The sequence below is a fragment of the Cryptotermes secundus genome, unplaced genomic scaffold, assembly GCF_002891405.2.
Source record: "Cryptotermes secundus unplaced genomic scaffold, Csec_1.0 scaffold5, whole genome shotgun sequence".
In the NCBI taxonomy this organism is placed as follows: domain Eukaryota; kingdom Metazoa; phylum Arthropoda; class Insecta; order Blattodea; family Kalotermitidae; genus Cryptotermes; species Cryptotermes secundus.
In genome coordinates this window covers 2540669-2567501 of record NW_019724742.1, presented here as the reverse complement: position 1 = coordinate 2567501, position 26833 = coordinate 2540669, and the positions used below count along the sequence as shown (strand labels likewise).

The 26833-nt window shown below is 43.4% G+C and overlaps 1 protein-coding gene across 1 annotated transcript in view; it reads left to right on the top strand.

Annotated features, from left to right (window-relative positions):
• Nucleotides 1-26833, top strand: part of LOC111862695 (NF-kappa-B inhibitor cactus) — a 134215-nt gene that overhangs the window by 40339 nt on the left and 67043 nt on the right. The gene's annotated exons all lie outside the window — the stretch shown is intronic.

Genomic DNA, 26833 nt, shown 5'->3' with positions numbered 1-26833 from the left:
TACCGTTTAATACATGCAATTGCTTCTAGACAAGCAAAATGTGGCACACTATATGCCCGTGTAACGAATGGCTCAAAAGGAATTATTTTTTAAAAAAATGTTCATTTCGAACGGCTGTATAAATTTGGATGATCTCCTTACGCGTAACGGGCAACATAACTACATTTGTATAAAAGAAAGCTTACTCATTTCTTTTGATTAATTACATAGAGAATTACTTTCCACTTTGAAGGCAATGAATAGGCATTTTATTTAAGCGTAGTTTGTTGAGGCACTATGCTATAAGCCGGAAGGTCGCGGATTCGATTCCTGATGGCGTCATTGATTTTTTTATTTACCTAATCCTTCCAACCGCAATATGGCCCTGAGGTCGACTCAGCCTCTAACAGAAATGAGTACCAGGAATCTTCCTGGGGTTAAAGGGCGGACGGCGCGAAAGGGTGACAACCTTACCGCCATCTATGAGCCGGTTGTCTAGAAAATGTGGGAGCCTTGACGTCTGACAACCCTTTGGGCCTTCACGGCCTGTCACAGCGGCAGCTTTGCCTTTATTTATAATTCAAACACATTTATTTTGGGATGATACGATGATAAATTGGGCCCAAATTCTCTTGGATTACGACTTCAACCCATTTTGTGATTGTCGTTGGTTCAGCGGATATTTTCCTGTGATACAAGAGAGCACAGATATTCAGTACTCTGTTGCGGTAGCACCGGAAACTGAAGCAGTTCTCTCTGACTTTTGATTGAATCCAAAACACGCTAATCCAATGGATTTGAACCGGAGCTCTGAGGTCCTGACGACTGTGATTTTGAAGAGTCCCATCTTCTCGATTATTACACCGCGAGGTCTGGTAGAATTTTAGAGACGTTTCGAGAAAAGCGCTGCCTCCATCTTAAGTTCTGAATAGTAACTTAACAAGCAACAGATACGTACATACGTGCATACACGCAGACAGCATTCAAAACCCAACTTTTCGTATTCAAAGGAGCCCAAACGTGTAAATATGTCAAAACATCAGGAGGGATCCTTTATTCCACGAACACTCTACTTTCACATTCATGTTACGTGTGTGGGGAAGTAGAGGAGCTGCTGTGTAACCGTCACTTAACAGACTAGAGCAAGCTACTTGGTCCGCTTTCTCAGAACTCCCTCGAAACTTCTGTTTACAGAACCAACAGGAAACTGAATATACATAAAATAATCTCAGAACATCACGTGAGTCCTAAATCACACCTGAAAATAAACAGAACTGTTAAGATTGTCTCCAGCCTTCGAGGCGGGAGGCATTTGTAGGGCCATCTCTGGTAAACCCATGCTGGTCATGTGGATTTCCCTCGGCTATTGTTTCCGAGAAAACGATTTATGAGGTAGTTATTCCTCCCTTTAACGAAACACCTGTCTGGCGCAGTGACCCAAATAACAGAACTGGAATATCCATAGGAAATGAATAGGGCGGTCCTTGGAATGTAACGAGACAGCAATCATCCCGGTCCGCTGCTTGCTCGCTTGTCATGTCCTAGAGACAAGAGACATCTGTAGCCAGAAGGAACACTGCTGTGGAGGTTCGTGTCTATGTTGAGTCTGTTCCTGGGTCTTTGCACCGGGTGGATATTGCTTCCAGGTTCAGAGTCGAAGTAAATGGAGTGGGTGAGTGTTTATGTATATGTAAGTTCTTGTTTCAACAGAACAAAGGAATGGGGAGTTGGGCTCGTTGTCGGTCTCAATAATGACAGTGCACATGGAAACCTTATCAAACAGTAATTTTAAAAACAATGAAAAGAAACTAAATGTCATAGAAAACTGGCATTCACAAGCGGTCATCCATCCAATTTTTACTATGTCACGATTTTGCTTGACGTCCTCTGTTAGGGGTCAAGTGGCATAAGGCACACCTTCATTAATGGCAATTTACTTAAATAAATGAAACCAAAAATTTGATAATAATGTTTCAAAGTCACTCGTACCTCTCCCGGAAACTCATTATGTATTTTATGTACGAAAAAATTTCATCTTCTCATTAGTACGAGGAAGAGTCAGTAAACAGGTCACAAATTGATATGAAACGTAAAACATGCGATATTCTGACATGAACAAAACATTTATTTCTCGACATATCCTCCACAAACATTGATATACTGTCCCACCGCTTTACCAGTGCGTCGAAACCCACAGCATAGAAGCCTTTTGACTGTTGTCTCAGCCACTTCCGCAACTGGTCGGGCATCATCAGCGACTTTCGAACGTCCTTGAGAGAATTTATCGACCCAATTGTAAACCGCTTTACCCTAAAAACACATCCAACCGTAAGCAGGAAACATATCTTTATATCTTTATGAATATGATCTGCATTGAGTTCTTTTTCGCACAGAGAAAGCACAATTGAGCGCTGCTCTTCGGTGTTACACACTTCAAGCACGGTCGCCATTTTGACTACTAAAACCCGCATCTGAACATGCACATGAGCGTCTACTACCTAGATTGTCATGAAGCTGGGCTGCGCTGCTACCTAGTGATACACATAGAAATTCTATTATGTCCATTACAACTGCTCTACTTCCATTTGTGACCTATTCACTGACCCTCCGTCTTATAGGTCTTATATCTTGGTCCAGACCGGCTCGGAGGCCTACTAAACCTCCTATGCACTGTGTACTGACGGCTGTTCTTCTGAGGACAAGAGGCTCCAGTATGCAGAGTGCAGCTCCAGCTACGCTGGGCGCGTACCGTGAGTGAATTGCACTGCAATTTGCGCATGTGCCGACCGTAGCTCGGGGCGAAACACATCTCACACAAAAGTTATATATAAACGCAAATATGCGCCCTATACCTCCTGTCTTCTTACTCAAGTCTTACGGTTTTCGAAATTTTCACATCTGCTGACGGCGTGTGTCTGTGTAGTTAGGCTCGGCAGATCTAACGCAAACAAGACCTGCACCCCAAAAACGATAATAATGATGTTAATAATAATAATAATAATATGGCATGTAAACCCGTTACTAGGCAACGATAGCGAAACGAACAACTAGACAAAGGCCCGTAAATAGCAACAGAGGAAGGATGTTTTCTATGCGATTCGTGCCGAGATACTATAGGCAGGACAGTTAGTGAGGAGTTCAGTCAGTCAGTTGAGTAGTTGGTTGGTGAGTGAGTGAGCGAGAGTTCTGTTCAGTCGTTGTGAGCTGTTGCTGTTAGAATCTGGTAGCTGAGGCCGGGAACAGATTGCGAACCCAGAGGAAGGGGAGGGTCGGCCATTGGAAGCCGCTGACGAAAAACGGCGAGGGAAGACTGAGAAAATTTTATATGTGCTGTTGTTACAGTGATCTTTGGAGTGTGTAACTCAGTGAGACTGTCGTAGTTATTTGTAGTTACGTTCTGTAAGTGTTCAGTAAATCCGATTACCAATGGAAACCCCGTCTATAGTCACACTGACACACGTGGCAATAATAATAACAGTACTCCATTTATTTACAACAGATAAAATGCTAATTACAGAGAAGCACTGGAAAGACGAAAAAGAAGATAATAATAATAATAATAATAATAATAATAATAATAATAATAATATAGGTAATAAAGAGTAGCAGTAATTGTGGTGGTGATAATGATAATGCGATACAATTATTTGCTACTTATGTGCCGAATCAACAGCTACAAGGCCATTTACAGAAACTGCACGGTGTAAATGCTATTAATTACATTACAAGCAAGAAAGAGAATACGGAAAACAGCCACAGAGCCAGTTTAAGGAAAAAAAACGCAGTGGAAAAAATGCTATTTCTGCATTACGCAACAAAAGAAAACACAAGGACAATAAGGACAAGATAAATAATGCCAGTGAACAAGTATGTAGTTTTGAGAAAACTCGTGAAAGTGATTGATAGTAATAACATTTATTTATTTTTACATAATATTTCTGTAGTACAAATATACTGTATATATTATCACGTAGGCGGGTTTTAGATGGTGTTCGGATTTATTGGACTCGTTTATACCGCGCGTGGCTAATTTTTACAGTTCACTATTATACATACAAACCAGTATCCACAGACACGTCTTCACTGCCGTTGCTTGGTAGTGGCTTCCAACGGTGGATGCTCCTCTTCCTCTGGATTCTCGAACCTCCAGTCACTGCACCTCTCTTCGGTACAAATATTCCCCTCAGCATCTGTTCTCGAACACACTCAGTCCAAGTTCCTTAATGTCAGAGACAAAGTTCCACAACCATACAGAACCACAGGCAAAATTATATTTTTGTAGATTCTAATTTTCGTGCTTTTTAGACAGCAGACAAGAATACAGAAGGTTCTGGACTGAAAAAGACATATAGTTTTTTCTTTTCAGATTTTGATTTTTATATCTTCTGAAGTGCTGATTTTTCTTCATAATACGTACAGTATTTCTAAAGAATCAGAAAAACAATGCGGAAATGTAGAATTTTTTGATTTTATACAAGGAGGGGCACGCGGTAGCGTAGTTGTTTGAGGCACTATGCTACAAGCCGGAAGGTCGCGGGTTCAAGTCCCGATGAGGTCATTGGATTCTTTCCAATTGACCTAATACTTCCGGTCGACTCAGCCTCTAACAGAAATGGGTACCAGGAATTAATTAAATAATTTTCCTGAGGAGTAAAGCTCGGCCGGCGCGTAAGGCTGACAACCTTACCGCCATCTTTGAGCCGATTGCCTAGATAATGTGGGACCCTCAACGTCTCACAACCATATGGGCCTTCACGGCCTGGTATAGGGATAGCTTTACTTTTTTTCAAATTGTAAAATATGTAACGTCACGGAATTTTCATTTAGAACACAAGACCAGTCAGAACGACGTAAAATGCTGCTGACCAAGAGGAAATTCCCTTGAGCATAGCTCCGATGAGGGGTCAGGGAGACATGACGGCAGCGGCTAATACTTGAGACTGTTGACTCTAGTAGTGCATTACTTATGACAGAGATGTTGCATTGACAAAGATGGAGAAAGCAAGTGACCATGTTAATTGAGTTTCATTTGATTATGTTGTAGTAGCAAGAGTGACCGCCTCTGTGGTCTAGTGGTCAGAGTTCCTGGTTATAGATCCAGAGGTCCGGGCTCGATTCCCGGCGCTACCAGATTTTCTGAGAAGCAATGGGTCTGGAACGGGGTCCACTCAGACTCGTGAAGATAACTGAGGAGCTATTTCAAGGAAATAACGGCTCCGGTCTAGAAAACCGAAATTAACGGCCGTGGGGATTCATTGCGCTGACCACGCGACACCCTCTATCCGCAAAAGTTGGCACTAACTTCGCCGACAAGCTGCTGTCGCTCGATCGATATAGTTCGCTTGCGGATTAAGATCAAGGAATTTTTTGTTTTTGTTTTGTAGTAGAAAGAGTTTAGAACCGGCGCCATTAATCCAACCACAGTTCTATCTAGTTATTTAGTTAGTTATTTAGAGAGGGTGGGTTTCCCCATGCACCGCAACCAGTTTGATCTATTGTGCTTCCCTCTATGATATTCTACCAGTCTCTTTACCCTACCGATAAATGGTGCGTACCATCAGTCCCGCCGAGCAAGCGAGTTCGGCCACTTGCTTAGCGGTATCTATAATGCTTCCCCCATCTATCAGAGGCCTTAGAGACTGTTTTTGGGCGGGAAACGTCCTGGAATTTGGCTCAGTGATCCCCTTTGGGGATATGAAGTTCTTTTACTTGCCGTAAAGTTACGACACGAGACACACAGCTTAAAGTCCCTCCCGGAGGACTTGTTCCCTGAATTTTTCCGCCCTTAAAAATTCGACGACCTCCGCCGGGTATTTGAACCCGCGTACCACGAGTCATGAGGTGGGAACGTTACCTCTAGACTACGGAGGCTGCTTAGTTCTATCTAACTATGGTGCTATAGTTCTTTTGATGGACTTTGGCCTCTTTTTCAGTGTCTTCATTTTTAAAGAGTCTGTAGGACCCCTTTGAAGGGGGATCAGCCCATAGCAAGGCCGTTTACTACGCACAGAACAACATAAACACAGTTTAAATGCACACAGACATCCATGCCTTGAGTAGGATTCGAAACTACGATCCCAGCATTCGAACGAGCGAAGACAGTTGATGCCTTAGACCTTTCGGCCAGTGAAATCGGCTCCGACCGCAGTTAGACCCATTAAACCCAACTAATATGACTACCAGACTGATATGAATTCAAATTCTGTTCCAAAAAGTGAAAGTAATTGTCAGTAAGTATGACATTACAATGAGGAAGAAAGTAATGATTTCCTATTTTTTTTCCTTGGCACTACAGCCCCAGTGGGCCTATGCCTACCTCCATGAACTTCTCCGTTCACTTCGGTTTTTCTAGATCTTACACATTCGGTAGGACTCCTTGGGCGGGTGATCAGCTCGTCGCAAGGCCTCTAACTGTACACAAACACAGAAAAACGCACACACACAAACTAAACGTCCATGCCCTGAGTGCGATTCGAACCCACGATACCGGTTTTCAAGCGAGGGAAGACAGTGCATGCCTTAGACCGCTCGGCTACCGCGACCGGCAATGATTTCCTATTAGTAGACTGAAATTGTCGCTGACGGAAATTTCAATCCACACAACATTTCTTAGTAGTTTCAATGTCATGTCTCCCCGCGTTGGCCCTTAATAAATTTGAAACCGCAATTAGCACTCCACCGCAACGAGTTATGTGCGAATTTAAATAATCTCTGTCAGCGCGGAATTCAGACAAACAGGCAGGGAAAATGTTATGACAAAAGATCGTGTCATTTTGTGATTAGAAAAGCAAACACCGTCCGTGAACCCACTACATTTGGTTCTAAGTCCTCTGACATTTTAAGGAAAAATATTGAAATTTCTGTGGATCAAAACCATTCTTGGGAGGAGTCAGGGCTACCTCCACGCCCCCGACTAGAACCATTGGCGAGAGAACCGTCTCCAGCGATGGGTGCACTTGAGCACCTCTCAGTAGAGCACAAAAAGAGCAATTAGGCGCCCCGCAAGCTAAACCCCAGTGATCCTGATAAGTTGAAACTGTCTTCAATCAAGAAAACTGGGAAAGGTGCATAAGCGTTAAATTTAGTTTTAAGTCTTGTGCAGACCAAGTTCTTCGGGCTTAATTTCTACTTCAGAAGCTTTTCCGCAACTTCAGCAGCGACTTCAGCGCTAAATCTGGATACGAAAAGAGCCTTGAACCTTTCCTTCTTCGAAATGACTGGCAATGAAGCGGAGTTGCGCACACCGACGAGAGACCGCTGACGAGGCTCGACAGTGTTTGTCGCAGGGGAGGGCCACCACTGGCTGTCTACTTCTTGTAGGTGTAAGTTTCGAAACCAGCCGAGTTTTCCTGCAAGGTAGAAACCTCAGGCGGCCTTCAGGGTAAATCCTCTTTCAGCAGATTCCCTTGAAGGTGAGGCAATGTGTGAAGAGCCAGAAACTGCAACTGCAACGTAGATCCTGGCAGGATTCCGAAGCAGGACTGCTTTAGTTGAGTCAGCTATTTCCATGTTTTCCTATAGACCGACCCTGAGGGTCAATGATCCCTGAGGCTGATAAAACTTTCTACGTAATTTCTTAATTTGGAATTTAAGCGAGTCATTGTCGCTTCTAAGATGCGCGACTTATTAATAACAACAACAATAGGTATATAAATGACTGGGACTAGGATACGATGAACAAGTAAAGTAGGTGTTCTGATTTCTGTTAGGAACTCCCAAAGATTACGTATGTTTCCTTTGGTCGTTTCTTAGTCTTTCAAGGACGCTTTAAATATTTTATCGTCTAGCCTGAGAGAGGCTCTTCGTGATTTTCCTCAGTTACTGCAAGTAGGAGGATGAAAACGATAGTCACTTGTTATCTACCACTATATTGTAAGAGCGTCGGTAGATCAAGAGTGACGAAATCGGTATTACATGGAGCATGCATGAAGGGGTAGAAAAGTACTTTGTACATGTGCAGTTTTGGTAGGAAAACCAGAATACGTGTAGACGAAGGGTGGCTGCTACTACATTCATCTAGAATGAGTAAGCTCTGTAGGCTCAGGGTTGGGTTCATTGACGGAAATTTCTGAAGACGGTAACGAAATGTCGCGGCCGCTGAAGGAAGTAAAATTACTTGACTAACCGGGAGGACTTTGGGTTCTCAAGAGGCGGTCACCCCCACAAACGGAATCAGCTATGCGCTGTGGAATAAGAGAGTGTTCGGAAATTAGGAATATGGAAGGAATTAGTCGTGGCCTATTGTATAATGTATCTATACATGGTCGCCATAGTGTTTCAGTCCGTCTGTCCCACTCTGTCCCTTCAGTACGGCGTTTGATAGAGATAGAGAAGAAGGAATTTTCCCTTCAAGAAACAATCCCGTGAAGGGCTGTTAATTCTGTTGCTACGAATCCCTCAGGACTACAGAGCACAATTGCTTGCGCTCCCTCTTCTTTAGGGTAAAGGAAGGCTTGTATGAGGTCAGGTAAAAAGGGTAAAGTTGTCCCTGTGCTTAACTATTTAAGCACTACACCATGAAGGCCTATAGGGAAATGGATGTATAGATCCATGTTTTCTTCACTTCGGCACTAGTTGTAGGTGAGTGGTCAGCTTCACGCCCCGGCCGCTTTATCCCCGGGGAAAGAGCAGCCGGGTCCCCGTTGGATAAGAAGGTAGGTGCGCTCCAGGACCGGTCTGGACAACATGGAGAAAAAGAAATGCCCCTACCGGAACTGGAAATCCTACCACTCGGTCATCCAGCCAGTAGCCAGTCACTAATGCCGACTGTGCTATTCCTGCTCCTGTCTTCTATCAGGTAACGTTTCATGCAACCTTCCTTTCGGTAACACCGGCCGTGCACGTTGCAATCAGAACGCTTCACCGAACGGACTGGAGCATCGACAGACGCTAGGACTGCTTTAAAAAGGCCCAGACACCAGCTATGCGGTCTCAGCTTTCTTGTAGCTTTCCTAACCACTCCAGACAAATTCTGAGATAAACTCGAATAGGCCACGACTTCTGCCTTCTTACCATTCGACGCTGAAGTGTCCAGATATTAAGTGCGTCTTGATGTAATCATCCACGTAGCTACTTCACGGCTGGCTTATCTTCTTCTTTACGTGTTTTGCATCGTGCGATGTGAGTCTGCGCAAAAGAATCTGACGACACTCGCGTCTTCCTGATTGACCTCTCGTAATTTTCTGGTTCCCACCAATCAACTCTCCGAACAAAGTACTGCAAGAGAAAGGCGTTCTCCTAATCGCCCTGGGATCGTTGCTATATAATCCTAGCTGTTAAAATGTCATTAAGCAACGTGAAATAAATCCATCAAGCTTTTATCACGTGTTTGTAGATTTACGGCACAGTGGAACGTAGATTAGCAGTCACTATACAAACCAGTCGAGGGAACAAAAGAAACGTGATGACGCAAGTCTCTGGGACAATGGGGTAAATCTTCCAGCCTTTCCCCTGTATTTATTTCTTTATGATTTGTTTAACAATGTTGTCAGAATTTCAGAGTATATGACGTTATGCTTTTGACGCTGATCAATCCTTGCCGTATTCTGTTGATTTCGATTAATTAAATGATCTAGAATTTCATTTATATTTGATTATCGGTATTTTAAATCAAAATATTTATATTTCGATATTGATTTAAATGTATTGTGAATCTATAATACTGTCACGTGCAAGGGGTTAGTGTGACTAATAATAATGAATTCTAGATTTGATGATCGGGTTGATTGGCACCTCTTTACAATTGTAACAGCTCACACATTCATCTCCTTAACGGCGTCAGTCTGACGAATGCTCTGAATGTTTCTGTATAGTCTGTCGAATTCTGAACATCTGGTCCTCTTGAATTCACGCATCCACTGTCTTTTATAACTGCTAGGCGGCCCGCATAGAAGACACCACATCGAACAGTTAATTGTCCTCTGTCGTCCTGTCGGTTCTCACGGTAATCTTGTGTTCAGCAAGCGTTGCCTAGCAGATGGTGATATTCCGGCTTTCAGGCGTCATGTCCCAATATCGCTGAAGCCTCTGTCGCAGACACTGCCACGTTATTAGGAGTATCGAGAGTTACAGTTTTTAAGGTTATGTCGGCATGCACGAATCATGGGAAAACAAAATCAACGAAGAGGAACAGTGGGCGAAAATCAGCATTGTCAGAAAGAGATTGAGGACTGTTTCCAAAAACCACAGAACTACTGCAACACAAGTGAGAGGACAAGAGAATGGAATATTCATCTCGAAGACCCCGTTTCCGCAAAAACTGTCCGACGTGAGCTTCACAAATCCAAACTCCACGGTAGGTCTGCAATTGCTAAACCTCTGATTATTGAAAGCAATGCTCAGATGCGTAAACAATGGCGTCACGACCATAAAACCTGGATATCAGTCAACTGGAAACGCGCGCGTTATGACCAGACGAGTCTCCCTTCTCGCTGTTCCATACATCAGGAAGCGTTGACGTGTGGAGAACACCCAAGAATGCCTCATTCCAACATGGCAACACGGGGAATGCGCTGTGATGGTTTGGTCAGCAACATCGTGGTACAGTGTTCTGCTGGTCCCACTGTTACCCTTTCTGGCCGAATTATTGCAACGGATTACGTGGACAGGTTGGGTAATCATGTGCATCCCATGATCCAGACGTCATTTCCGACAGTGCCCCCATTCACACGGCTCGAACTGTTCAGTCGTGGTTTGAAGGTGAACTTCGGTTCTTCCCTGGCCAGCATAATCAGCACATCTGAACATCACTGAACCACTCCGATCAGTCTTGCAGACTGGAGTGAGGAACAGGTTCCCACCTCCAACATTTCTAAACCAACTTGAAGTTGTTCTTCAAGAAGAATGGTGTAAAATTCCTCTAGAGACTGATCAAAACTCGTATGAGTCGATTCCAAGAAGGACCGCAGCCGTATTGAAGGAACAGGTGCTTGAACACTATATTGATAAAGAAGTACGTACATTATTTTGTCCAGCCCATATATGAATATATGGGGTTATGGTCTATACTCCTAAATAAATATCCAATAATTGTTCTTAGTAATTTCAGTGATAAATTATTATTTTATGTTGATGGATAAAATACTGATAATAAATGTATTATTTTCAATTAGTTTATTTTGTACAGAATTATTAGGTTCTTTTTATTTTTCTCATCATCCTGAATTCTAGGAAATACTTTCCGAAACGTCGTGTTTTCTATTTCCTGAATTCCGGACGATGGAAAAATCCCCAGAAACCCAGTAATTCTGTGTGTTATCCACCATCATCAGAGCCCTTTAATCTCTAGTTTATTTTGTATTAAATTTATTTTTCTGCGTTTATTTATTGGGATATATGACTAATATTTTACTGTGTTGAATAATATAAAGATTATTTAGAATGCGATGAATAAAATTAGCAACCGTCACTGTGTACGCGCCCAAATAATACCTTTTAAAATAACCAAACTTAGCACAAAACTGGGTCCCCTCTGTCAGTCAGACGACGACGCGCTGCGCTGTTTGTTACACTGTACGAAAACGAAAAAGCGGAGAAGAACGTCACGTAAGGAGCGGCCAATAATAAGTGTAAACTCAGTATACAGAGCAATAACAACTCGCGCCACAGAAGAATGTTTGCCTAAGCTTAAGTGTGTGTGAAAAACGGAGTAAGAAAGATTAACAATTCACGAGATGGTGATAAGGACCTAGGGATCAGCTAAACTACATTAAGAGAAGTAGATAAAGAAGAGCCATATACCGCGATAAGACGGCAAAAGGGAATGCTGGGCTCTGTGTATTAGAGCTTAACTCAGCTAAATGAATAAACATACAAGAAGTTTTGTCGCCAGCGACCGGTGAATTGCTGCCGGCCTTCACCAGCACAGTCATTTCTGGTTTAGGGCCCGCTGGACCCACGATCATATTTTTCTTTCTCACGACTGTGAGTGAGTCGTGAGACGGTCCCAAGTAGAAGAACTAATGACCTACTTTCAGAGTCAGAGCCAGAGTTAATTCGCTTAGTGGGGGGTGGAGTCGAACTGGGTCCAATCGGCACGGCAGCCACTGATTGGCCTATTGTAGCCTGCCCACAGGTGATTATGATGATGGAGAATTTGGTGGAATGAAGAATGGCAGGGGAAACCGAAGTACTCGGAGAAAACCTGCCTCAGCGTCACTTTGTCCACCACAAATCCCGCTTGACCAGACCCGGGATCGAACCCGGGCCGCCGCGGTGGGAGTCAGCCACTAACCGCTTGAGGTATGGCGCGACCTCACAGAGCCAAAGTTACTTCACGACTTGCGACAAGCCCCTTGAGTCTCACGACCAATAATTTTATTTTCCAACTGAACACTTGCGGTTAGAGTCCTTGTCTTATATCCTCTCTCACGAGAGTGTGAGTCTGTCGTTTACAGCTGTTGTTGGTCCTCGCCAGCGCCGTCACTCTCAGGTCCGTGTCCCGCGGGACTCATGACCACATTTTACTGTCTCAGATTCGAGACCCCCACAACCTGGAAGGCCAGGTTCCCGTATTTATGCCCCCGGGAACTGGTTGGCCAATTATACCAGGGCTCCCTTTTCGTCGCCTCCTACGACTCGCAGGGTTGCGGCGGAGATATTCGAACCCGCATGTTACAACACGGAGCGCATAGAAGACACTGTGTTTACAATTTTTCTATTGTTATGTATATAATTGTTGCCCCTGTAACGTGTTTATGAGCCGTTACCTAACAACATTAGAAGGGACAGAGACACAAACAGCAGTGTGATCGCATAAGCCTCCTTTTATTTTATCATAAAAGGAAAATAGGCGAAAATCGTACGCCTGTGAAGATCATTTCAGTAAAGGGCGTCCATTTCTGATCCGATCCGGACATTGTGTAGCTCTAGGGAACACGAAGGAAGTTTCCTGATTACTGGGTTATATGGAGCGGAGTGGCAGCCCATGCTGCACATAAACATAATTTTATGCGACTGTAGGCCCATTTTTGAAGGGGCCCTGACGGCGTGTAGTTCTATAGAAATTCACGTACTTTTCGGAAAAACGTACTGCCTCCATCTTCAATGTTGGAGAGTAAGGCAGGTAAGCAACTAACAATCAGAGCGCACTTCCTTGCTGTATTTGCTCTTTTTCCACTTCGACTCTGAATACATGGGCGGTGCCTCAACCAACTGCGCCTACTCTGTAGGTGGGGGGAAATCCGGTACCTTTCGACTTTTCTTGTGTCATTAGTGAGCGTTAGTGAGCTTGTCAGTAATTAAATGTTGTATAAATTGGTGTACATACGAATCTGATATATTCAGGAACAAAATTATTATAAATATATTAAAAGTAAGAGGAACCTCAAGTAAGAACCTGCCAAAGGATGAGATGTTTGGTTTTGTTGGAATTCCGGCCTCTCATATTACCAATGATATCTTCTGATCGTGTAAATTCAGCATGTGCTCACGCGGCATATGTACGGAAGTCACACAGAGAGTTAGCGGCGAGTTCTCCGCAGTCAGCCCAAATTCTGTGTGTCCACCCCGTACATCTGGCACAATGAATCTATCTTCCGGAAATGACTTCACACATCATGCTCCACGTCTTCTCTTCTGCCCGTCACGGCTTCCCTTCCAAATGCAATCTTTCTTACATCTTTTCCCTTTCTTTGTTGAATGTTTGTTCGTTCCAGTCTGTTCCTGGTTCTTGTTTCGTTGGCTTTTTTTTCTCTCCCAGGAATTTTTGATGACCTACGGTCAGAATATCATTTTCAGCGCTGGTTCTCCTGATTGGCTTTAAGCTATGCTGACTTCCATCCCCCCCCCCGTTTTCTGCACAGTTGACAGGAAACGACTGTCAGTACCTCCATCGTCAGAAGAGACACTTTGACCTTTACGGAATGAAATATTTGCGTCACTTGAGAAGGTAAAATATGAAAACCTTTTTATTCGACGTGTATATCCCCGTGCAAGAAAGCCCGTCTCTTGCCAGATCATTTCATCATACTCTAATGAATGCTTCAATCAACAAGACCTGCCATGTCATTCTCACTTATCGTCAAGCCTTGATTTTCTTTCCTCCGCGATTTGCAGGCTTGGCCTTATGCGAAATTGAGCGGCATCATATGCGTTTTGTCAAAATGCTGCGACTTGTAAGTCTTCCTGATGAAATAATTAGTAAGCGAAAGTATTTCAGGCAAAACTGATGAAGTGCAAATCTTCATGATTTCCGTTACCATCTGCTACTGGAAGTACAGGATTATCTGGCAAGGGTTTAACATGCCTAAAAAGTGATTTTGAACAAGCAAGAAGCATTCGCCTTTCATCTCGCATTTTCTTGGGTAACAGCCGCAAGAGGTGCATTTAACACGAGTCTCTGATCACTTCTTGCTTACATAAAAGCGAAGATATGTACAGAAATTTGTCCAGGGGCATTCGTAATGGACATGGATGTTATATGCTCTTTGCTACTCGGAGAGAGAACTTCACTGTTGATGCGGGCACATCATGGTCCCGTTTAATATCCGAGACAGAGAAGAATGATATATTTCTTCGTCAGATCATTAGGTTTTGGAAAATATAATAAGATATGAATTTGTTGAATCTTACTGCTGTGGAAGCCGCCCACATTGAATTAAGCGTTAGCCGATCAGCGCGGAGCACGGCACCCGCAACGGCCATTGGTTCGCCCGCCGTTAAAAAGGTTTAAAGATGCGGACATCCAACACTCTAGTCTTCAATCGCAGTCCAGCAATCGTCCGCTGCTATGCAACAGTTCAGTAATCAGGTTTCCGTAGAAACGGATTGGTACGAAACATTAACGGAACTACAGAAGCCGGTGATTCCAGTAAGCCCTAAGTTACGTAGCGTGGACCAACCGGAGGCTAAAAGGATGCAACGAGAAGACAGTTCAGAGGCGGAGGAATTTCCCATTGTCCGAAGCATTACTAAGAAACGACTCACGAAGGCACAACTGACTGGAAAATTGGGTGTGTGTTTTAGTTGTTGTAAGAAGTTCGTCCGTATGTTCATTATTATTGCAACAATAACTGTTTCTTTAAACTTGTAAATTCAGCATTTCGCAAGCATAGGCAAGGATCTGTATACATAAACTGAGAGAAAAATATTTTCCTTAGAACATGTTTCGTCATTAAATGTGTGGAGAATGCGCAGTTCTTCCTCCGAATCGCATATCAGTTTTAAGGCTACTTCCTTATAAAGGGCATTAAACTTCTCTGTAGTTCTTTAATATGACTCATCAATATTGTTCCTATCCCTTCTGGAAAAGTGCTTTGAAATCTGTGCGATTTTGGCTTCAGTTTTCCTTTGCTTACCATTCTCATTATCTTCGACTTATCGTGAAGTGAACTTCTTAGTACAATGAACATTTAGCGACTTCGCGCACGGACCTAACCTCCTTTATTAATCTGTGAAAAGCTTGTTTCATATACGTGTCCTTCCACCCACCCCTCCCTGTAATTTTACCCTCGAATTCTGAGAGTCTAATGATAGTATTATTATTATCTGTAATATAACATCATGCAATGTGACATGTCCGGAGTTATCATCACCGTGGCTGTCCGGGACTACCGGACTCAAACCCCCTGTGGAATTGCTGCATTTTCACAAAAAGTGCATGTAAAATATTTATGAGAAAGACTGCACATTCCCTTGAGCGAACATCCGTCTCAGATAACAAGTAATATTTCTCAGAATGAACCGATTTCGAGATGAGCAGTTTTGACGTTGTAAGCAAGTAGCATCTAAACAACTGAAAACGTCAACAATTCAACTGTCACGAATATTTACCGACCAAAATGTGACTCCCACACAATATCAAGATTAGACTAGATTAACACGTGTCTCTGTCTAGCGGCGAAATATGGATTTCAAATTATCTGGGATCATGGGCCTGTAAGAACCTTTGCCACTTTCAAGGCAGATATCCGCATTTCTTTGTTATTTGTCTTCATCTCTTCATTTTCCTCATCTTCTAACCATCTTACAAACTTCTCGATTATCGGCTGGTTGACTCTGAAAACTTTCTTAGCCACTTTCGTTTGATCCATTTAAAACACATTCCCCACGCACCCCGACCTTTTTGGTTGCATCCGCTACCAGATCTAGGGTACAGCAGGACTTTCTTTCTTTCTTTCTTTCTTTCTTTCTTTCTCTTTTTTTTTTTCGAAAGACCCAATCACCTGACGTGTACCATCGGCTTGTAGGCCGGGACCATAGACCTTACGTCCCGAGGAAACAGGGTCTAGCTTGGCTCCCAATACTGTACGTCACACATAATAAACTTGGACGTGCATTTCTTAAAGTAAATAAATTATTTAGAAGAACATGCCATCCCAGTAGGTGCTGGAAATGTATCCTTTCTGCTCTTAAGCGAGGCTAAATTTGTTGAAAAGAGTTCACTTACGCTTGTTTGCTTTCACTGACCGCGATAGATGCAATTATTTCACAAATTCTATGCTTTCAATGTGTCGGGACTGTTTGAACAGACTCGTCTATAATGTTTCCTCGCAGATGAGAATCACAGGGCTATAAGTGTGGAGGCCTTGCAAACTGCAATCCGTGGCTTTCAGTCTCTTTTCACACACCTCGTTTAAGACGTTAATGAACTAAATAGCAATGTGTCCTGTAACACCATGTTGCTGCTCTTTCTACGTAATGATCCAAAAATTGGGCCGAAGAACGTCCTTGACATTCATCTCTGAATTGAAAGTGTGTTCAAAAATATAGATCCTACAATTTGGGCTGCAGTGATGGCACATAAGACACCAGGACCTGTCTAAAGGCGCGTCCACATTACTCGTACTCGTGCGTCAGAAGCTTACTGCTGCCGGAAAATCAGGATCTGGAGCTGACGAAGTGGACGCCCAAACTGGTTTGCATACAAAGCCTTCGCGTTTCTTCACAACAGATATCAGCTCCAGATCCTGATTTTCCGGCAGCAGTAAGCTTCTGACGCACCAGCACGAGTAATGTGGACGCGCCTTAAGGATACCTCAATCACAGGCACTGCGTGGTCCCTGCTGTTTTGGGGCGTCCAAACGGCAAAAAAATAGGTTTTTAAAAAGTTCACTTGCTTAAAATTTGATGTAAAAGAATTCCCATTGAATTTCTTGCCGAAAATGAATTTTAATTAAGATCGATTATATCGAATATGCTCTCATGGAGTTTCTGAAATCCATCACTGAACAATCGATTATGTATTTCCGGAAGAGAACACATGTGTTGCGCAGTAGACGATGAGCAATGAGCACATGTCAAATTAAAGGTTAGGTTTCGCAGAGCGAAGAGAGTTTTCTGTTGTAGCACAAATAACATTATAAATAATGATAATCGTTCACACATTCGCAGTCATTATTATACAATGCAGTGCGAGATTTAATTCCCCATGTACTTCCCAAAACAACTTGGTACGCGTCGATTTATAAGCTCAAGTAGACAAACAGAATTTGTTTACGTACTGCAAAGCGTAAACCAAGTCACAGATAATCTAATTTACACATGCAACTACGAAGTGGTGCAAGTGAAGAAACGGGCAGTGAACGATGTTTATCAACTATAGGAATTTAGGCCTCGCCACAGCTCAGGCGGTTAGTCGCTGACTTCCCACCGCGGCGGCCCGGGTTCGATCCCGGGTCTGGTCAAGTGGCATTTGTGGTGGACAAAGTGGCGCTGGGGCAGGTTTTCTCCGAGTACTTCGGTTTCCCTTGCTAATCTTCATTCCACCAATTGCTCCACAGTCACCCTCACCTATCATCTGGGGCTGATACAATAGGCCAGAAGTGGCCGCAGTGCAAGGGACTTAGTCCCACCCCACTAGCAATAAAAGAAACTACAGCAATTTGATCTTTCAGTTTACAGCAATCAAAAGAAAATGGGAACAGGAAGAGTTCGCAAACAAAGGGTCTTAAATTAAATTCTCAAAACAACAGTTTTAGCTCCAGTGACAACTGGGATAAACATTAAAGAATTTTCACTAGTTACTCTCAAAAGAAACATCACAGGAAGAAAATAGCACCTTTCTAGAACAGTCCAGTGAACTGCGTATAACTGAAACACCATGCACATCGAAATTTCAATGTTTAGCCGATCTGTAATAGATGACAATTTTCAGGTGTGAAACTTGGACCTCTGGATGTTTCCAGTCAGAACCTGCGTTTTCCAGCAGATTAAGAAACATAACGTTGTTTCCGCTTACGTTAATATTTCAGTGATTGTGGTTGAGATTAGCTCTTTCTAAGGGGCCCAACTGAGTAGGTGTCTCCATTTCTCACCTGAAGACGGAAACAGATCCGGTTTTCGAAACGTCCTGTCATCTATTACCTAGAGTGTCCTCTATTACCTAGATTTCCGGACCATGGAAAAAGTCCAAAACCCAGTAATTCTGTGAATTAATATTTCTGTCAGTTTCCAGACAATGAGAAGATAACGCAAACTTGTCTCATATATTCGCCAAACCCAGGTGCTGTGTTTTGCTTGTGTTTCAATTTATCCAATTCTAACAGTGATTCCCTGATATCGTGTGGATTCAGAGTCTGGCAAGGCCTTTCGAAAGTTTTAAGATCTCACGAAGTACGTCGAAATCTTGTCACAAACATCTGCAGGCGTAAAGAACTTGCAAACAGGATTCGAACTTCATGCTTGATTGATGAAGCAAATCAAGATACAACTGAGAGTAAGTTGAAGAGTTGGAGGTTAGTTTTGGAAAAATTATTTAAAATAATTTTATTTCGCATCAAAGACATCTTCCTTAGCCAGCCCAGCAACTGGAAATGCTTTGGACCGAGTTTTGCTAATGGCTAAGAACGATTCAACAATGGCTGATCGCGTTCGACGAGCTTCAATATAAGGCCATTTTGTTTCCAAACAGTGTCAGACGAAATTCTTAGTGCGATAAAGGGCAGAATTTTTGCAAACAGATAATACTCGAGTATTGTGGAGAGTGTACCCCATACAGCAGCCACAAGGAGGGACACAGTGTATTGCTGAGGACTGTAGACACTTCTTCAAATGAAATCGAAGTTGCAGAATACTTCCTTGGCCTTTTCCACGTGTCAGACATTACAGGCAAAGGTCTGGCAGAAACATTGCTCGATATATTGAATAACCTTGATGCACCATTGTCACATTGCCGTGAACAAGCTCGTGGCAATGGCAGTAACGTGAAAGGAAATAATATTGAGGCTTGCATTTTGCCAGGAAATCCAAATGCACGACATTTTCCGTGCTGTGTACACAATCTGAATGATCAAGTCAAGGAGCATGAGGTGAGCAGGGCATGTAGAACGAAAGGGAGAGAATAGTAATGCATATAGGATATTGGTGGGAAAGTCAGAGAGAAAGAACCACTGGGAAGACCAAGACGCAGGTGGGTGAATAATATTTAAATGGATCCTAGAGACATAGGATGGGATGGTATGCATTTGATTGGCCTTTCTTAGGATACGGACCAATGGAGGGCTCTTGTGAACAGGATAATGAACCTTCGGGTTCCATAAAATGTTGGGAAATTCTTGAATAGCTGCAGATTTGGCTTCTTCTCAAGAAGGGCTCAGCTCCATAAGTAAGTGAGTTAGCGGCCTCCGTAGTCTAGAGGTAACGTTCCCACCTCATGACTCGTAGTACGCGGGTTCAAATACCCGGCGGAGGTCGTCGAATTTTTAAGGGCGGAAAAATTCAGGGAACAAGTCCTCCGGGAGGGACTTTAAGCCGTGGGTCCCGTGTCGTAGCTTTACGGCACGTAAAAGAACCTCATACCTCCAAAGGAGGTCACTGAGCAAAATTGCGGACGTTTGCCGTTCAACAGCAGTCACTAATACCTCCGGTAGATGGGGAAAGCATTATAGATACTTCTCAGCCAGTAGAGCCGGTCTCGCTGGCTTGGCGGGACTGATGGTAAGCACCAGTACCGGTAGGATATAGAGGCTGGTAGAAATCATATAGGGAAGCACAATGGACCACTCTAATAACTAACTAACTAAGTAAGTGAGTTAGTGAGTATTATTTTTTCTTATTGCTAGTGGGGTGGGACTAAGTCCCTTGTACTGCGGCCACTTCTGGCCTATTGTACCAGCCCCAGACGATAGGTGAGGGTGTTTTTGGAGCAATTGGTGGAATGAAGATTGGCAGGAGAAACCGAAGTACTCGGAGAAAACCTGCCCCAGCGCCACTTAGTAAGTAAGTAAGTAAGTAAGAGTACACAGTCTGAATCCAGCAGTCAGTGATTCTGCCAAGTCGCCTGGAATGCGTTACATTTCATTGCTGTGTTGCAGAGATGGTATACACTTCTTGCTGCACCCGTGAAGCGGTGGTATAAGTGATCACTAAACATTTAAATATAACTTTAAGCCCTTCGTGTGGAACACTGTTGGAGGCTAGAACTGAGATTGCCAAAGCAGTTATGTTTCAACCAAGAGATGCAGAACTTACCTTAAGGGTACGGCAACAGAATGGGAACAGTGGCTCGGTTTGCTACAGTAAGGCCTGAAGTTTGATAAAAGGAATAAATCAATACAGATTGATATTGTGTACTGTAGTGTGGAATGACGTTCTCAGAGATATAAACAAGGTCAGTAGGAGGGAATGCAATTGGTCATGGCCGTGGCACTCAGAAGTGCAGCGGCAATTCGACGATACAGGGTCAACGGCTTTGCAGATGCAAATAATGAAACATGGGACTTAACATTGTCTTCGGGCTGCAGAATTTGAGGGGAAAAGACGACGACACACGCGACCATAGAAGCACTTCCATCTCTACGTAACGGACCAGTAAACAAAAGAAAACGGTGTTTTCCATGGAGTCCGTGCCGACGTATTATAGAATGGCACAGTCAGTAGGCGCGAAGGAGCAGAGAATATTAGACGAAGCAGTAGACGCAGAGTAGTCGAGTCGGAAGTAAAGGGTTGAGCTTTGAGACGCCAGCCTGCCGGGATATGAGCTTGGGATAGAATTGGGCGAGTTCGGGAGATGGCTATCGAAGGCGATTGAGAAGAAGTGACAAGAACAGAATTAGACTGTGCAAAGAGAACTTGACGTGTATCCGTTGCCAGGATACGACTAGTGAAGACTGAGAACTCAAGTTCGTGTGTAACGGTGAACTGCAAAGTGTGTAGAATAGCGGTAGCACTGTGTTGCCTGTAGTCAGGAGTTGTGTGAATGTGTAAGGTGCAATAAATTCAATCATCCAATCCAATATCTGTCTTATAGGTCGCCCCTACACGTGAAAATATTGTATGGGCAGCCAAGTGAGTGAGTGGAAGAGACGGTGTGGAGATGATCACGTTACAGCACTGAACTTGAATTAACAAGAATAGGAACAAGTACTAAGTTAGGAAGGGTTCTGCTCAATGCAGTTTCGGTTAATTTAATTTTATTGTGCTCGTTCCGTCTCAGGTGCAGATGTGTGTTGCTGTGCTGCTGATGTTTTTTCACGAATTTCGTATGAGAAATTCAGTCGGTTTGTCACTTAACTTATCCATTCGTGTTGTATTTCCCATTATGTGTCATCGCTCCGGTTTTCAAGAAATCAGAAGGTCAGAAACAAACTATACCGGTACGCTGGAAGTTATGTTCATTTACACATTTCGTTACGTAATGGATATGTGTCATGGGAAATTTCACGTTAACTCGAGGAATGTATCTTTGCCATATGGCTTCCTGATGGTTTATCGGCCATATATGCAATAAACACTGAAAATGGCGGCTGTTACTTAGTCAGAATGTGGCGTCACATTCACAATTTCATTGCCGTGGGAATTTTCAAATATTAGAAATGCTATCCCTATAACAGGCCGTTGAGGCCCATAGGGTTGTGAGACATCGAGGCTCCCACATTTTCTAGACAGTCGGCTCACATATGGTGGTGAGGTTGTCAGCCTCACGCGCCGGCCACCTTTTACCGCCAGGAAGATACCTGGTACTCATTTCTGCTAGAGGCTGAGTCGACCCCAGGGCTATATTGCGGCTGGGAGGATTAGGTTAATTGAAAATTCCAATGACCTCATCGTGAGTCGAACCCGCGAAATTTCTGCTTGTAGCATTTTGCCTCAACCAACTCCGTGCCCCCTTGATAAGAGTAACATTATCTGTATCACAGAGTACATTCAAAATTAACTTCTCTTACTCTTTGGAAGCAGAATACAATCCTGAGCCAGTCGAATCCACCCTCACTCACTCTCACAACCAGTCTCTAACATTCAGTTTACATGGGCAGAGGGGACACGATGTACAGTTTATGTAACAGCTGCTTTGACATTGAAGACGTCTGCATTTCGCCCACTGACCGTATTCACGCCTTCTGTATTATTCTCAGAATAAAGCGAGATTATTTCCCCAAACAGCCTTAACCATGTGGTCTCTCTAATGTAGACGCAATGGGTTTTCTGCGAGACGGGCGTTGAATTTTTAATTTATGTTTAGAAGAAATTCGTCCTTCAAACGGTCAGTGTTATCCTCCCATCTCATCTCTCGTCCAAGTAGACATTTCCCAAATGGTCCCCAACCAAAATTCTTTATCACTTACTGTCTCCCCTATATTGATATAATTGTCGACCACTTCGTTTTCAGATTTTATTTCCTTTTTAAAAATTACAGAAAATTTCGGCTGGATCTTTGTATCATTCGCCCGACAATGTCAGTCCATATTTATATAGTTAGACGCTCTGTGACTGAGTTTGTGTCTTGTGTCTATGTGCATATGGCATTCTCACCCGTAATAATGTCCTTGTTCTTACACAGATGGCAGCTGTGTACTGGAAATTGCGCCATCAGAAGAATGAAGGCGTAACCCTGTTCACTGTTTAATATGGATTGGTGGCAATTAGACAAGTTAGGAGAAGCGCTGAAGCTATCGTCTTACCTTGCACGCTGTGTACGTGTTCTCACGTACTGACAGGTTCCTTAGCCTGTTTAAACCAAACATAAATAAAATGCGGTATGTTTGATCTGCATTCCCAGGGCAGTAAATATTAGGATCGCGGTCTTCTTGAACGTGAGGTGATGTCTGCCAGATTGGTGTTAACATTTCGTAGGAATCTATAGTTCATATTTTCAGCGTATAAAAATTACGGTGGCAGATTTCAGAAGGTAGCAGTTTTAATAAAAATGTATTTAAATTTTTTCGCATTTAAAAATGAAGGGATTTTTTGTGTCAGCTGCACAAGGGTAGCTAAACAAAGACCCAATCTGGTGTTAACCTCCATTTTCGGCACTAAAGTTACGTAATTCATGTTAAGTGCGGGGCACGCGGTAGAGTAGTTGGTTGAGGGGCTATGTTACAAGCCGGAAGGTCGCGGGTTCAAGTCCCAATGAGATCAATGGATTTTTTTTCAGTTGACCTAATCCATCCTGCCGCACTATGGCCCTAGGATCGACTCAGCCTCTAACAGAAATGAGTACCATGAATTAATTAAATAATTTTCCTGTGGAGTAAAGCGCGGCCGGCGCGTAAGGCTGGCAACCTTGCCGCCATCTTTGAGCCGTTTGTCTGGATAATGTGGGACCCTCACAACCCTATGGGCCTTCACGGCCTGCTACAGAGATAGCTATGCTTTTTTACTTTACTAAGTGGGCCTGTTGTCACGATGGCATGGGGCGTCCTCAGTTTACGGGCGGAGGAGCCAGCCTCCAGAAATGGAGTATAGCTGAGAATATGTTGTATAAGCAGTTGCGGAAAGCCGACAAGGAGTGGCTGTCCATCTTGGGGGCTTGGCGCGGGGCTAAGAACTCCTCGCGGTGGAAAATAAGGTTGAAATGTCACAAAGTTCCTCCTAGTTGGAAGGACTCTTTGGATAAACGACTTACACTAGGGAAAGTGGACATGAGAGGTGGTACGTGGAATGCAAGAAGTCTGTGTAGGACAGATTCGCTCATGGCAGTTGTGAGAGAAATATAAGTTAGAATTAGTGGGATTGCAGGAGGTCAGATGGGACGGAGGTGGCACCGAACCAGCAAGTGAATATACATTATTATGAGGGAAGACGAATAAGAATCATGAATTGGGTACTGTTTCTTTTTGTACGTAAGAAACTCAGTGAATGTAATCATATCTTGATAGACAGGAGACGGAATGCAGGTGCACTCGACGTGCGATCTTTCAGGGGAACAGATTGTTATGCTGAGCAGCATCTGGCGGTGCAAAAGTTAGGGATAGACTGGCAGTGAGTAAACAATCAACGCACAAATTTCATACGGAAATGTTCAATCAAAAGAAATGAATGAGACAGGAGGCAAAGAAGAGTAGCGGGTGGTGAAGTGAACAGGCAGAAGAACAGCTTCTCCCAGTGATGTTACGCAGATAGAAATACATGCAGCTGATCCGTTAGTACCCAAGCCTAGTCCTTCTCTGTTTTTAATTGCTATTGCAAACTGGAGTAACTTGTACTCTTTTCCAAGTATAATTAGAATGATCAAGTCAAAGAGGATGAGGTGGGAAGGGCATGTAGCACGAATGGGGAAGAAGAGGAATGCATATAGGATATTGGTGGGAAAGCCAGAGGGAAAAAGACCACTGGGAAGACCAAGGCGTAGGTTGGTGGACAAGATTAAAGTGGATCTTAGAGAGAGAGGATGGGATGGGATGAATTGGACTGATCTGATGGGATGGGATCGTATGAGTTGGATTGCTCTGGCTCAGGATAGGGAGCAGTGGAGGGTTCTTGTGAACACGCTAATAAACCTTCGGGTTCCATAAAATGCCGGGAAATTCTTGAATAGCTGCACAATTGGCGGCTACTCAAGAAGGGCTCAGCTCCATAAGTAAGTAAGTAAGTAAATTGCAAATTGGAAAAAATATATATCACCAGGTAATGATCAAAATCCGGCAGAGCTGATTCAAGCGGGGGGCAAAACATTATAGCCTGAGTGCCGTAAACTCATTAATTATACCTGGAGTAAGGAAGAATTTACTCAACAGTGGAAGGAATCTGTTAGCGTGCTATAAAACTGACTAGTGCTTACAGAGGGGTATCATTCTTATCAACTTCATACAAGATTTTATATAATATTCTCCGCTCAAGGTCAAATACATACGTAGAGACAATTATTAGGGATAATCAGTGTGGGTTTCGACGTAACAGATCAACTACTCATCAGTTTTCTTTTTTTCATATTCGTCAGCTACCAGAGAAAAGTGGGAGTACGATGAGACAGTACATCAGCTACTCGTAGACATCGAGAAAGCCTATGATTCAGTTAGGAGGGAAGTATTATTTTTTTCCTTGGCACTACAGCCCCAGTGGGCCTAGGCCTACCTCCATGAACTTCTCCGTTCACTTCGGTTTTTCTAGATCTTACACATTCGGTAGGACTCCTTGGGCGGGTGATCACCTCGTCCCAAGGCCTCTACCTGTATACAAACACAGAAAAACGCACACACACAAATTAACATCCATGCCCTGAGTGGGATTCGAACCCACGATCTCGGCTTCCGAGCGAGCAAAGACAGGGCATGCCTTAGATTGCTCGGCTACCGTGACCGGCAGGGAAGTATTATACAATATTCTAATAGAGTTTGAGTTACTCATGAAACTCTTAGACTTATTAAAATGTATTTAAATGAAGCCTGTAGTAAATTCTGTATGGGTAAACGTTTGTAGGGCCAGGAAAACTAGGTGGGCTGATATTACACAGGGCACATCAGCCGTTGGTCTATGCTGATGATGTGAATCTACTGGGTGATAATATAGATACCATAAAGAACCACACAGAAACTGTAATTGACGCCAGTAGGGAGTTACCCTAGAAGTGAACAGAGAGAACCAAATATATGTTGGCCGCGCCATAGCTCAAGCGGTTAGTCGCTGGCTTCCCACCGCTGCGGCCCGGGTTCAGTCCCGGAGATTTGTGGTGGACAAAGTGGCGCTGGGGCAGGTTTTCTCCGAGTACTTCGATTTCCCCTGCCAATCTTCATTCCACCAATTGCTACACAATTACCCTCACATATCATCTGGGGCTGGTACAATAGGCCAGAAGTGGCCGCAGTACAAGGGACTTAGTCCCACCCCACTAGCAATAAAAAAGTATATGTTGCTGTCTCGTCACCAGATTGAGGGCAAATTCATAACAGAATACAACTACCTTTCAAAATGTGCCACTTTTAAACAATTTGGGAACAAATCAAAATTTTATTCAGGAGGAAATTAAGAGAAGACTGTATTCGGCTAATGCTTGCTACCGTTCGACCTCGAACTTTTGTCTTCTCGTTTTCTGTCTATGAACTTAAAAATGACACTACACGAAACTAGAATTTTGCCTTTGGTTTTGTATGGATGCGAAACTTGGGTATCTGACATTAAAAGTGGAAAACAGACTGAGAGTGTTTGAGAACAGGTGCTGAGGAGTATATTTGGACCGAAGAGAGGTGAAGTGAAAAATTGAAGTTATCCCTGTAATAGGCCATTGAGGCCCATATGGTTGTGAGACGTCAAGGCTCCCACATTTTGCAGACAATCGGCTCATAGATGACGGTGAGGTTTTCAGCCTTAAACTCCGGCCGACGTTTACCCCAGGACGATTCCTGGTACTCATTTCTGTGAGAGGCTGAGTCGACCCAGGGCTGGAAGGATTAGGTTAATTGAAAACATCCAGTGGCCTTGTCGGGAATCGAACCCACAACCTTCCAGCTTGTAGGATAGTGTCTCACCCAACTACGCTACGACACATCTTGAATGACCAGTCTAAAACGGCGAATGTTAGAGAGGTGAACGTAGGTAGTGATGTGGCTCAGGTAGGGACCAGTGGATGGCTCTTGTGAACACGGTAATGAACCTTCGGGTTCCATAAAATGTTGAGAAAGTCTTGAGTTGCTGCGCAGTTGTTCGCTTCTAATGAAGGGCTGCACTTAATGGAGTTAATTAATTAAAGATACGTAATTTT